We start from the raw sequence: 13,119 nt of genomic DNA on the forward strand, positions 1-13,119 counted from the left end.
TCCCGATGCTCCAGATTATCTTCCAGGATGGGTACAACTCACCAACTCCAGCATCCCTGAAGATTAAACTGAAAAACAGGAAGTTTTTGGCTGTTTTGGTGGTGTACCAGTTTTGTTTCTGGTTGTTCCCAGAATTCCCTGAAGATTCAAGTGACATGTCAAGATCGACGATGCCGGAGTCGGAGCTTCTCAATTTGGTGAGATCTTTCCTATATAGGGGAAATATGCCCTTTCTCAGCCTATTTCTGTTATCGGCCTATCACCGATTTGATCATGAATTATAGTTTTTATAAAGTGTTTTTGACTGTTCCAAAGTAACGAATAGTTCAAATAAAAGTGAGCAAGCAACTCTCCATTGTTGATGCATCTAAAAATGTTGATTTAATAGCAGAAAACTGCAAAAGTGATGAGAATTGGTCGAACGGCTTAGAGTGATTAAAATGGGTATATTTCCCCTAAATATCAAAATTGACTTTCACTAACTCTAACATTCATACACTTCACTGAAGATTACTACGCCAACCATATTATATACGCGATAGGGTGTTCCCTTGGTCGTTCGCTGTGAGTTGTGGATTGCCTGCTTCTCTAATGAAGGTTCGACTGAGGGGGCATGCTTATTAATTTCTCGTCGCTCCATACCCTCAGTGACGTGATGGGAGCAAGGGCGTCTATGCAAAGTGTCCCTACACCCGCTACAAATTTCCGGCGCTTGGGGCGGGAAGAGGGAAATCATTTTATTTTATGCGCCGGTATTTGTAGCCTTACAATTCGTGCAAAAAAAACTTATGCACGTGGGTGTACAGATTACGGAGTAAAAGATGATCGAATTGTTCACCTAACGCTCACATGTGTTTCAGGACCAAGTTGCCTGCGGGTATGGGGATCATACATACCTACATACATACATACATGTTCAAAAATGAAAGGGACAAAGTTTCACACAAATCGAAGAGGGGTCGGGGCAACTTTTCCCGATTTCGTGTGAGTTGGTAGAGAATTAACCCATACTAAATGTTGTTTATTCAAAATTTTACATTTAACGAACAATGCGAAAAGACAGATAAAAATCAGCTTCTCACTTCCATCCAAGTTCGTCAGGTGTCCATATACTGCAGTATGACGACCAAACCCAAACCAGCAATTAGTGACACAAAGGTGTCTTTTAAGCACACAAAACCACGATGATGTTGCTGGTTCATTCGATAATAACACGCTATCATCACCACTCACCGGAATTATTATAATAATGATCCTAAACATCCCCCCATCTCCAAAAAAAAAGGCTGGCTTTCAAATTCAAAAGTCCTTCAACGGAGTGTATGAAAACCTTGAATAATGAGGTGCACTTTTTTGCTAAACTGACAGAAGACAGAAAAATAAGAATACAGTGGCAACCCCCTGCGGGAACAATGAACCGAACAAAACGCATTCAGGAAGAAAGAAAAAAAAACGACAATTGCAATCAGTCGGTCAACTCTGGGGGCAGCAGATGGAGCCCGGAAGTAACCCCGGGAAGTGTGCAGTTCCTGGACCACTTGTAATTTGGAAATATGGGAAATTACAGTCTAGTATTTGAAATTGTCATTTACAAAAATGGCTCATTTCACGTATTAGTTAGATTTCTGGTTGTCTAAAGTTTTTGAAAGGTTTGAAATTTTAAAATTAAAACTTCGTTCCAAAACCGATGCCATCACTCTGCATCCAAAATATACCAATTTGTGTTGAAGAAGAACAGGAAGAGGGCAACTTACAAGCACTCTTACAAATTGCAATGCAAGCCATAATATGCTGCCGGCTAGGAATGCCATACAATGCACACACACATGCAACTGGACCAGGAGCACACTTTGCACACTCTTCAATTTTGCATATATCTATATTTTTTTTGCTCCTTTTTGCCCACCGTTTGTAAAGAAAAGAATTTGTGAAAAAGGTTTTTTTTGGCAGAAAATAGTTGAACAACTCTTTAAAAAATCATCATATAGGTATACCCGAAAGTGAGCACGTGTGTGCTGGATGAAGCGATACTTCCTGAAAAATTCAGTGGTCGTATCAGCGAAATTGACTGCGAAATAAAACAAGAACAAAATCAGGAGAGGGGCCAGAAGTCAACAAGGGGAAAATTTACAAAATGGCAAGTGGCAAACGTTCGTGAATTTTCTTCCATTTGGCACATCGCTTCCAACATGGGAAGGTCGTTTTGTGATTTTGCACTAATTTGCAGTATAAAATGGTGATGATATATCGTCGCTTGTGTGCTTAAAAGGATAGGACGTGTCACAAGACAGCACTCACACGACGATATGTAAATTTGGTGTCACGGGACCATCCATAAACCACGTGAACACTTTTTTGAGAATCTGTTACTCCCCCCCCCCCCCTCGTGGACAATTGTCCATACAAAAAAAACTCGTGGACAATCGCCCGATTTGATGGCGTACTCAGAATGCCGGATAAACGTATTTTTCATCGAAAAAAACACTAAAAAAGTTTTAAAAACTCTCCCATTTTCCGTTACTCGACTGTATATTTTTTTGAAACATGTCATTTTAAGGGAAATTTAATGTACTTTTCAAATCTACATTGAGCCAGAAGGGTAATTTTTTCATTTAGAACAAAATTTCAATTCAATTTTCAATTCGGTTTTATTGGTGAATAATCAAGATACAATGAGTTATTTTGAAGTGCATAACAGAGTTTTGGAGTTCCTTTCAGCTGTGTGTTGCATCATAATCAATTTTGGAACAATTATTTCTTTAACATACAAAAATTGCAAAGGAAAAGGGATAGAGGTAGAGAAAGCTTATATCTAGATCACAGGTTGTTTATCCTTTGTAGATGTGCTTGATCATCAGTTCCCCAAAGGCTAGGAATTGTTCCGCCTTGTTCCGGCAGCTCCGAAACCGCGTCAACATCTCCCCCGCGAGAGCAAAGAACTCCGGCAGGGTGAAGAGATCTTCCCCGGTGACTTCTTGCTGGGCCGTACTGCCGCTACCGGCAGCAACCACGCTGGCAAACGATCGCCCCCAGCCAGGGGGGAACGCTGAGTTGTCCGCGGGAACCGTACGATGCCCAGCTGCCGGTCTTGGATCTTGACGGTGCCGCGGTCGAAGTACAACAGGTACAGTGTGTGTGTACCTGTTACGGCGTCCGAAAGGTGTCCTTTAAGGTCGGTGACCAGACAGTCTTGGTAACCCTGCAGGACCACCTTAACAGGGGGCTTCTCGGTGTTAAATGTGTAGAAGTTAAAGTTGCTACGCTTCAATTCTTCAAGCACCAGGTCGAAATTCTTTTTGGTTAGTGTGATAACTGGCACCGACGACTTACCGATTTTCAGACAATATCCGAGGCCTTCCAGCAACTCGTCAACATCTTCCGCCAACGTGTCCAAAACAAAAATTGGAGGTGGTCTTCGTTCCGTTGGAGAATTGATCTTTTTTGACGTCGGCACTTTTTTCCGTGCACGACCATCGTCGTCGTCGTCGGTAGTGCTGCAACCGTCGGTGTTGTTGTTGTTTTCTTCGTCCCTCAGCATCTGGAACTCGTTTCGATGGGAATGTTGGCGGATGTCGATGTGCCACTGGTCGTGGCACCGGAAGTACCTGAACGGGTTCGCACTGGTGATCTCGGAACATATCCGGGATGTAGTAACTTTTTGTCGATGCCTACTGCGCTCACGCTCCCCTGCGCGATGGCGGTCGATACGGCGTTGGTTTGTTTACCTTTTTGCACACGGCCGGTAGACGAACTTCGCGGGTTTTTCGAGGCCGCACTCGAACTGCCACGGCCACGGCCGGCCCTTGGCATGCTGGAGAAGCAAACTCGCGGGTAATCAAAATCAATTACGGCGAAAAAATCCGAAAAAACGATAGAGCACTGAGCACTTCACTGCTGCTTGCTCGCGTGCGTTCACGGAGGTGTAGAACAAAATTTTGCATTTAAAAATTTCGTGTTTTTTCTAACTTTGCAGAGTTATTTTTTAGAGTGAAATAATGTTCTACAAAGTTGTAGAGCAGACAATTACAAAATTTTTGAAATGTAAACATAAGGGGTTTGCTTATAAACATCACGAGTTATCGCGATTTTACGAAAAAAAGTTTTGAAAAAGTTGGTCGTCGTCGATCATGGCCGTTCATCGTCACCCGCGACAGACACGGACGACGAAACAAAGAGAAACGCAAAAAGCAACTTTTTCAAAACTTTTTTTTCGTAAAATCGCAATAACTCTTGATGTTTTTTAGCAAACCCTTTATGTTTATACATCAAAAATTTTGTAATTGTCAATCAATTTAAAAAAATCGGTTATTTTTTTTTAACTTTATCATTATTTTCTAAATAGTCGTCTTCCTAACCTACAACTTTGCTGAAGACACCAAATCAATAAGAAATTTCCTTCCTGATATTCTGATTTTTGAAAATTGTAAAAGCCTTTTTGCCTTTTTTGCTGGATAGCTAGCATCGTTGTGATCTGCATAATAATGGATTTAAAAGAAACTATTTTAAATTTCTACGGCAAACATAGTGTCAAGTCTAAATGCATAAAAACTAATAAAACAGAATTGAAGCCACCACAAATTTGTCGTAGAGAGTATCCAAATTTATCAATTCTTAAGAAAGTTTTCTCGTGTTTTGAGATTAAAGTGGCGAAAATTTTCAAAATTCTATGAAAATAAATTCTATTAAAATAATAATATTCCATTTTCTACTTTAAAATTAACATATTTTGCAGTTAAATTTACAAACAAAAGTATTTATAACATAATTCTGCTAAGTGACGTGAACGTAAAAAGAAATAAATACATATTTACAGTATTTATTAAAAAAAATATTAATAATTTTCACAAGGTTAACATCGCATTGGTTTTTCACATGAAGTTTAAAAAAAGGATTTCGTTGAAAAATCCAAATTGTTGTTGAATTCAATTGGAGAACAATTTTACTTCTAGGGTAAGGATTTAATTTTTCATGTGGGGAAATTTGAATTTCATTTTATAAGATAAATATTATTTAATGCTTAAATATATTTTTTTCCCTCCACATTTAAACGCAAGTTCTCAGAAAGGGTTGCATTGCATCTTCTGCTCTTCAACCAGTTGCAACTCAAGACGGTGTATACTCTTGAGATCTTCTTCAACGCATTCTGCAAAAATATCAATGTTGCAAAAATTGCAACTAACCGTTACTATGGGCACTTGGCCACATTGCAGAGGTGTTGCAAAGTGGAATCTTCAACAGAGTATACCTCTCAACGGCAGACGAGAGTACACCGTTGAGAACTTTACAAAAACAACCTCCAAAGAATCATCGAATCAGAAAGGTACACATAGCTGACCGAACTCCATTCCACACATCACTGGGTTGATGGAATAATTCGCAAACCTCCTTCGGTCATCGTTTCGATGACGAGAGGACGATTCTGCTGAGTAGACTATCCACCTCGTCCTGTGTGTCCGTTGAATGTGATGAAGTTCGACAATGACGGCTGCGATGTTTGAGATTGCACTGCCTGCCGGCGTACGGAATTACCCGGAGCAATATCCGCTAACCAAGCGATTGTATTTTTGCTTTTGATGAAGGTGATTTAGGGGAGAAACAGAGAGAATAATACAAACAATCGAGATCAAGAAAATCGACTACCGGTTAACCGGATTGACGAACGCATTGCTGAACTCTAATACTGGGAGACACTGTGGGAAAGTTACTTATAAATGCTCACAAAATGTATAGCTTTAAAAATTGTCAAAAGTTAAGAGTGTTGACAGTTTGCCTACCTTCAAATTAGTTGACCTTATTATTAGTCGCAAACCTTGTAAATGTATTTTCAGTTTAGTATTAATAATCTTTAAATTTTAAAATTTGTTATGAAATATGAAATGATGCTGAAATCATCAGATTTTTTTCTTCAAAAGTTTGGAAAAGATATCGTCAGGTGAAAATTACAGGCTAATTAACTACCACTTAACACGACTTCTTTGTGAGGATGCTTCTCAGAATCTAATTGTCCGATTGTCAATGTCTCAGAGAGAAAATCGTAGGAAATTTTCTCAGCTACTCAATTTTATTTTCAGTGTGGCATTCCTTCATAAAGCATTTAAAAAAAATCCGGATTTTTTTAAATGCCTATTTGGAAATTCAACTTTTTGTAATATAAAGTTAATAAAAAAATCGGACAATTTTTTTTCGGTGCACCTATTTTATTTTCCTAAAAGTCCTAATCCGAAAACACCAAAATCAATCAGAAAATCTCAAGATAGAGGTTTGCATATAAAAACGTTTTGTATGACCAGCCCCCAAAATTGTATGGAGACCTGTATGAAAATACTAATAATGTAAAATAGTTCCTCTGACAAAGTTTCTTTTAGGTAAAAAAATAATTTCAAAGCAAAGTCGATTTGCGAAATTGTAGAGAACTTCCCTTATAATAACATTATTTAAAAAATGGGGTTTGAGCAAATCTACTAGTTGCTCTAAACAGTAGGGGAAAGTGGGGCAAGTGTAACAAGCTAAGGAAAAGCTCGTTATAACTCATTAAAAACGTTAAAAAATCTGTCCGATTTTTTTATAATCATCTTTTTCCAGGTCTCGACTAAGACTTTGATAGAACAAGTTTTCAAAAAATCCAGTTTTTAATGTAAAAAAATGATTTTAAAAATGTTGATTTTCCGTACGTTCTACTCAACTAGGGCAAGACGAACAACCCGTTGGGGCAAGAGGAACAATGCATGAAAAAACATGTTAATTTGCTAACAATTGAACTGTTATCACTTAGATACATCAGATTAGGGTGTACATATCTGAAACGTTTCTTTCATTTTTAGATTAACTAACAACATTTTACTAAAAATTTGATCGTTTCACGGAAAAAAAAATTACTTGGATGAAAAAAAGGAAATATTCATAATATCACTTTTTTTTTGTACGGACAATTTTTTTTTAACAATTGTTTATCAGTTTTGAAGTACGTTTATGTATTTATTTCCCAATAAAATATGTTGTTGCAGCAATTCGTAATTTTTTCCATACTAAAAATCTGGGTGATGAATAGAGAGAATGCGTAACGTGATTTTCGAATGATCCCACTTTGTTTACATCTACAATGTAGGAGGCTGTTCAAGCACAAGCATGAAATTTCTTACTGGTAAATGAGCTGTTTTATAATCAGTTTTATTTTGTCTAGTTTTTGACATTTTTTGCTAGAAAATTGTCGCGTTTCCATTGGTTAGATTTTTTTTTTCCTTTTTTACAAGTGACGAAGAACTGCGGCGAGAATGTCATTCTGCGATGTCACAGATAAATTCCCTGGCTGATTTTGGAATCCTGCAGCTCTTACTAGTCCAGCGAAAAAACATCGCTAATTCTAGCGAAGCTGATCCAACAAGCAGAGAAGATTTTCACTAAACTAGGTTAAACGGAATCAAACAATAAAAACAGCTTCTGGATTGATACAGCCGCATCGACTCCATAAACAACTTCCATTCATAATTATAAAAAATGACGATCTCGCCTTCAACTTTCTTAAGATTTCTTGACTTCAACTCCAGGTCCTCAAAAGCCACACATTTTTCATTCTTGCAAAAAAAAAAACAATTTTTAATTAACGATAACAATACTTTCTACTTTTGGCGAACAGTAAATTGGTTCCACTTTGACAGTTCAAAATTGAGGCCGTTTTGCGAACCACTATTCAGCACCCAGCTAAAAATCCATATGGTACACTTGCCCCACCTGAACAAGATTTTTTAAAAGCTCTCAACAAAAATAACCAAAAGTTAAATCATTCTTTATAATAGGTGCAAGCCATTGGTAGGGACACCACTGATCTAGGAAAAATTGCATTTTGATAAAATGAGCCTTAAAACGAACCCTAAGCCTTATTTTGTACTTTCCAAATATTATAAGAAAACCAAGGTTTTGAAAAAAAACTTCATAAAATATTATGCCCCGTGGCGTTTACGTCGTTTTGGCGGTTATGTGGTAGTAGAATCAACTTATTGCATTGCTAGCAACAATTTCTCATTCTGGAAATAATCAAAATTGTAGAAATTACGGCCGTACGAGCGATTGTTCCTCTTGCCCCATATGGTCGTCTTGTCCCACCTTCCCCTAAAAAAAAAACGTGATCAGAAATTCCGAGATGCAGTTTTTCGAATAAAACGATGCACAACATAACTAGAGGAAAGTGGACCTATGGGACCCTAGTTAAGTAGAACCCCCTCTACTAGTTGAGTAGAACGTACGGAAAATCAATATCAATATTTTAAAATCATTTTTTTATAGTGCAAAACAAGTTTTTTAGAAACTTGTTATATCTAAGTCTTAGTCAAGACCTGGAATAAGATGATTATAAAAAAATCAGACTGATTTACTAACGTTTTTAATGGGTTTTAACGAGCATTTCCTATGCTTGTTACACTTGCCCCACCTTCTCCTATATGTGCAGCTGTCAAATTAGTATGGATTTTTTTACAAAAGGTTTCTTTGATCATACAAATTAATTTAGAATTTTTTATTGACGACATCTTGGCAATATTGACCTAAAACTGCATTTCTCAGGAGTTTTATTTATTTGCAAAAAGCAACAGCGTGACAAACTTTTTTTTTGCCGTGCCTTGTAGGTGGGTAATTCTCTGCCAACTAACAGCAGTTGCCCCGACCCCTCTTCGATTTGCGTGAAACTTTGTCCTAAGGGGTAACTTTTGTCCCTGATCACGAATCCGAGGTCCGTTTTTTGATATCTCGTGACGGAGGGGCGGTACGACCCCTTCCATTTTTGAACATGCGAAAAAAGAGGTGTTTTTCAATAATTTGCAGCCTGAAACGGTGATGAGATAGCAATTTGGTGTCAAAGGGACTTTTATGTAAAATTAGACGCCCGATTTGATGGCATACTCAGAATTCCGAAAAACGTATAATTCATCGAAAAAAACACTAAACAAGTTTTAAAAATTATCCCATTTTCCGTTACTCGACTGTAAAAAAAATTGGAACATGTCATTTTATTGAAAATTTAATGTACTTTTCGAATCTACATTGACCCAGAAGGGTAATTTTTTCAATTAGAACAAAATTTTTCATTTTAAAATTTCGTGTTTTTTCTAACTTTGCAGGGTTATTTTTTATAGTGTAACAATGTTCTACAAAGTTGTTGAGCAGACAATTACAAAAAAATTGATATATAGACATAAGGGGTTTGCTTGTAAACATGCGATTTTACGAAAAATAGTTTTGAAAATGTTGGTCGTCGTTGATCACGACCGTTCATAGTCACCCGCGACGCCCGCGACAGACACGGACGACGAAACAAAGAGAAACGCAAAAAGTAACTTTTTCAAAACTTTTTTTCGTAAAATCGCGTCAACTCGTGATGTTTATAAGCAAACCCCTTATGTCTGTATACCAAATTTTTTGTAATTGTCTGCTCTATAACTTTGTAGAACATTGTTACACTCTAAAAAATAACCCTGCAAAGTTAGAAAAAACACGAAATTTTAAAATGAAAATTTTTGTTCTAAATGAAAAAATGACCCTTCTGTGTCAATGTAGATTCGAAAAGTACATTAAATTTCCAATAAAATGACATGTTCCAAAAAAATTTACAGTCGAGTAACGGAAAATGGGAGAATTTTCAAAACTTTTTTTGTGTTTTTTTCGAAGAAAAATACGTTTTTTCGGAATTCTGAGTACGCCATCACATCGGGCGTCTAATTTTACATGAAAGTCTCTATGACACCAAATTTCTATCTCATCACCGTTTCAGGCTGCAAATTATTGAAAAACACCTCTTTTTTCGCATGTTCAAAAATGGAAGGGGTCGTACCGCCCCTCCGTCACGAGATATCAAAAAACGGACCTCGGAATCGTGATCAGGGACAAAAGTTACCCCTTAGGACAAAGTTTCACGCAAATCGAAGAGGGGTCGGGGCAACTTTTCCCGATTTCGTGTGAGTTGGTAGAGAATTACCCAGGTATGAGGTACAAATTTCCCTCCCGGTGTCCAAGTCGGTCGTCATTGTCGGAGTGTGTTCCACAGAGCTGATGTAAAATCAAGCCAAGTAACCTGCTACGAACAACAACTACTCCGACGGTTGTTAGCTCTGCTTGTCGTCGATGAGCCACCCCGGTCGGATGCACCAGATTGATGGCAAAGAACAAAGATCGCCACGCCAGGACGTGTTTGTTTAGGGTCTGATTTTGCCAAGCCATGCAATTGCTGTTCAGGGAGGGCGGAGTGTTTGCTTGTTTGAAAGTGCTGTCGCAAGAGGGATCCCGCAAAAAAAAAAAAAAAAATACTGGAAGCTGTGCTGAGCGCAACAAAAAATTGAGCGAACAAGGGGAGTGTGCTAGCTTTACAGTTCATTGATTTGCATCCCATCATGCTTGTTGAAGCAATAGAGCCTGGGAATCGATACGGTTTAGTTGGAAGAGTTGAGAATAGTATTGTTTAAACTATTAAAAACCAAACTATATTTAAAAAAAACGTCGATTTAATGTTCTAGAATATTGTGTTTAATATGATATCTGAAGACTTTAAAAGTTTCAACAATTCTACCATTAAATCCTGCAAAGTGAATAGTTTTCCGTTGATGGATGGTGTGCATTAACCAGAAATCGATGAGGAAAGCAAAGCATCAGGCCATAGGATCAGGAAGCAAATCCACTAAAAAAATGTGTGCAAAGGTACTCGAGACTCGCCAGAAACCATAAGTGGGAAAAAAAATGGTGCCATATTCTTTTCACTTTGCCCGGGCATGATCCCGACACGCGAGTGTTATACCCATAAGGACCCCCCCAAATAAAGGAAACTGCAGGAGGAAGGGTGGGTAAACTTTCCTACAAACAATGGCCGACAAAACCTGGCATGGCACTAGCTATGCAAAAAAAAGCTGCAAAGAGCTCGCATATAAACACATGCGAGTGCTCTCAATGACTCTAGACGCGAAAATTGCTGCCTGATGCCGTCTGAAGAGGGGTGTCGGAGTACCTACCTCATCATCATCAGCATGCAGGCGTCCGCAGTGCACTACACCCGGCCGGCCGGCCTCGGTCGGTCGGATCGTTGGTCGTCCTGGTAGGATAATCGCGAAAAAACACACAGACGCGGTTGTCGGAAGCTGGTGACCCGGTGAAATAGGGGAAAGTGGGTTTAAGGAGAGCGATTCGAAAAACCTTATGCAATTCCATTGTGGATTACTGATAACATTTCCTGTCATTCTCGGATGACGAAACGGCCTGTACTGAAAAGTACTTTTTGCAATTCCGTCGTGAAACTTCTTACTTTTCCTGTCATTCTTGAACGACGAAATAGCCTACTTTTCTGTACCAAAAATAACAGAATCGAATAGCAACACTTTTCAAAATAAATGCTGAAAAGTTCTACTTTTCAGCACTTGTTTCGAACGATTTATTGACAAAATACATGAAAATTCGACTTAAAATTTCACTCAATGAGTGTTTTTCGAAATTGCAAAAAATGTTGTATGGAACTCGTTGCAAAACTTGATTTTTTCAGCGCTCGTCGTATTTATCCAACTCGGTGAACCTCGTTGGATAAATGTACGACTCGTGCTGAAAAAATCCTCTTTTTGCAACTTGTTGCATAAACTACTATTTTAGCATTCATTTGAGTGCTGAAAAGTTCAAGATTCTCAAAAAAGTGTCCACGTGGTTTATGGATGGTCCCAAACGGGAAATTTTCAACCAATTTCCCGGGAATTCCCGGGAAATTTTAAATATATTGAAAATTGTTTTTGAACTTGGTTCTGATAAATATTATGCAAAAAAAATTTACGGGACAGCGACTTTAATGGTTAAAATAAGTGTAAAGATCAATTAACTGCTTGACTACATGTAAAAAATCATACAGCTATTGATCCTTGTACTGTAACTTGGATTTGACAGTAAAAAATCAAAAATCTAGGCAACCACTCGTTGTTTATTTACATTTTCAGTCGCAGTTTCCACCAAACTGAACTTTCGCACTTCAAAATTGCGAGTGACAGCTGAAAAACAAGCGATAAACCTCGGCTCTCTTTGATCATTTTGAGGAAATTTTAAATTTTCCAAGCCAGTTTGGCAAGTCGCAATAGTACGATCGATAGCGATAATTTAGTGCGAAGTCCAAGTTAGTGAGAATTGCGCAATATTTTTTATCAAAATGTTTAGACAGTGAGTAAAATTAATCCATACTCCAAATCTGTGACCAGTGTGGTTTGACCCATACATTTGAAAAAAAAAAAAAAAAAAAAACAGGCAGAAATTATGTTTTTCATGACAAATATCTTTTCTAAAACAAGTCATACTGGTTTCAGCCCTTGAATCAAATGGTATAATTTTTTATTATTTTCTTAAAGCCATGCTTCTCGTGTTTGTTTTACTAATTTTGTGAGCACCTCTCAAACCATACAATGTAGTTTTTTTTAATGATTTTTTTTAATGGTTTTATTATACCACATGATTTTCAGGTTTATAATTGACTTCGTTTGAAAGTTTTTTCATGGCACAAAAACATGATTCAAATTGTACGTACATCTCATTTGATCATGGTAAACAAAAAATGTAAAACAAACTCTCTATATTACTTTGGCAGTAAGGGGTTCATATATTTTTTGAACGAAATAACACCAGTAATTCTATAAAAATCATACCTACATTGTAGTAAATCATTTTCATTATGCAAGATCTTTTCCAGTTGCTTCAGAAATTAATATCATCAGAAATAAATGTTGATATCAAAATTTCTGATAATCTGATACATATATGAACTTAACAATGAATATAATTGAACAAAATAATGTTGAGTTTTTTCATTTAATATTTTTTTCAGAGCATTTTCAAAATATTGGTTCCAAAAAGTTAAGAAAGTGTATGCTTCCGCTTGAATTTCGGGAATTTCCGGGAAATTTACAAATTTCCCGGGAAACGGGCAATATTTTTTCCAGGAAATCCCGGGAATTCCCGGGACGGGAAATTGGACGCTCTACTCCTAACCCAGATTTTGCACCATCACGCTCTTTGGACCAGAAAATGTTTTTTTTTTTTGCAATTCCGTCGTGAAACTACTTACTTTTCCTGTCATTCTCGAGCGACGAAACGACCTACCCAAAATAACAGAAAGGA

The 13,119-nt window shown here is 37.5% G+C and overlaps 1 protein-coding gene across 8 annotated transcripts in view; it reads right to left on the reverse strand.

Moving 5' to 3' along the window:
* LOC120412632 (uncharacterized) overlaps positions 1 to 13,119 on the reverse strand; it is a 106,381-nt gene that overhangs the window by 4,799 nt on the left and 88,463 nt on the right. Inside the window, exon 1 of one of the 8 annotated variants that reach the window (XM_052709679.1) lies at positions 3,726 to 3,903. The exons of the other annotated variants lie outside the window; for them this stretch is intronic. The gene's annotated coding sequence lies outside the window, so the exon portion shown is untranslated. Of the gene's footprint in view, positions 1 to 3,725; positions 3,904 to 13,119 lie in introns of those variants that run through there. 8 annotated transcript variants of the gene reach the window in all.

Source organism: Culex pipiens, chromosome 3 (assembly GCF_016801865.2).
Source record: "Culex pipiens pallens isolate TS chromosome 3, TS_CPP_V2, whole genome shotgun sequence".
In the NCBI taxonomy this organism is placed as follows: domain Eukaryota; kingdom Metazoa; phylum Arthropoda; class Insecta; order Diptera; family Culicidae; genus Culex; species Culex pipiens.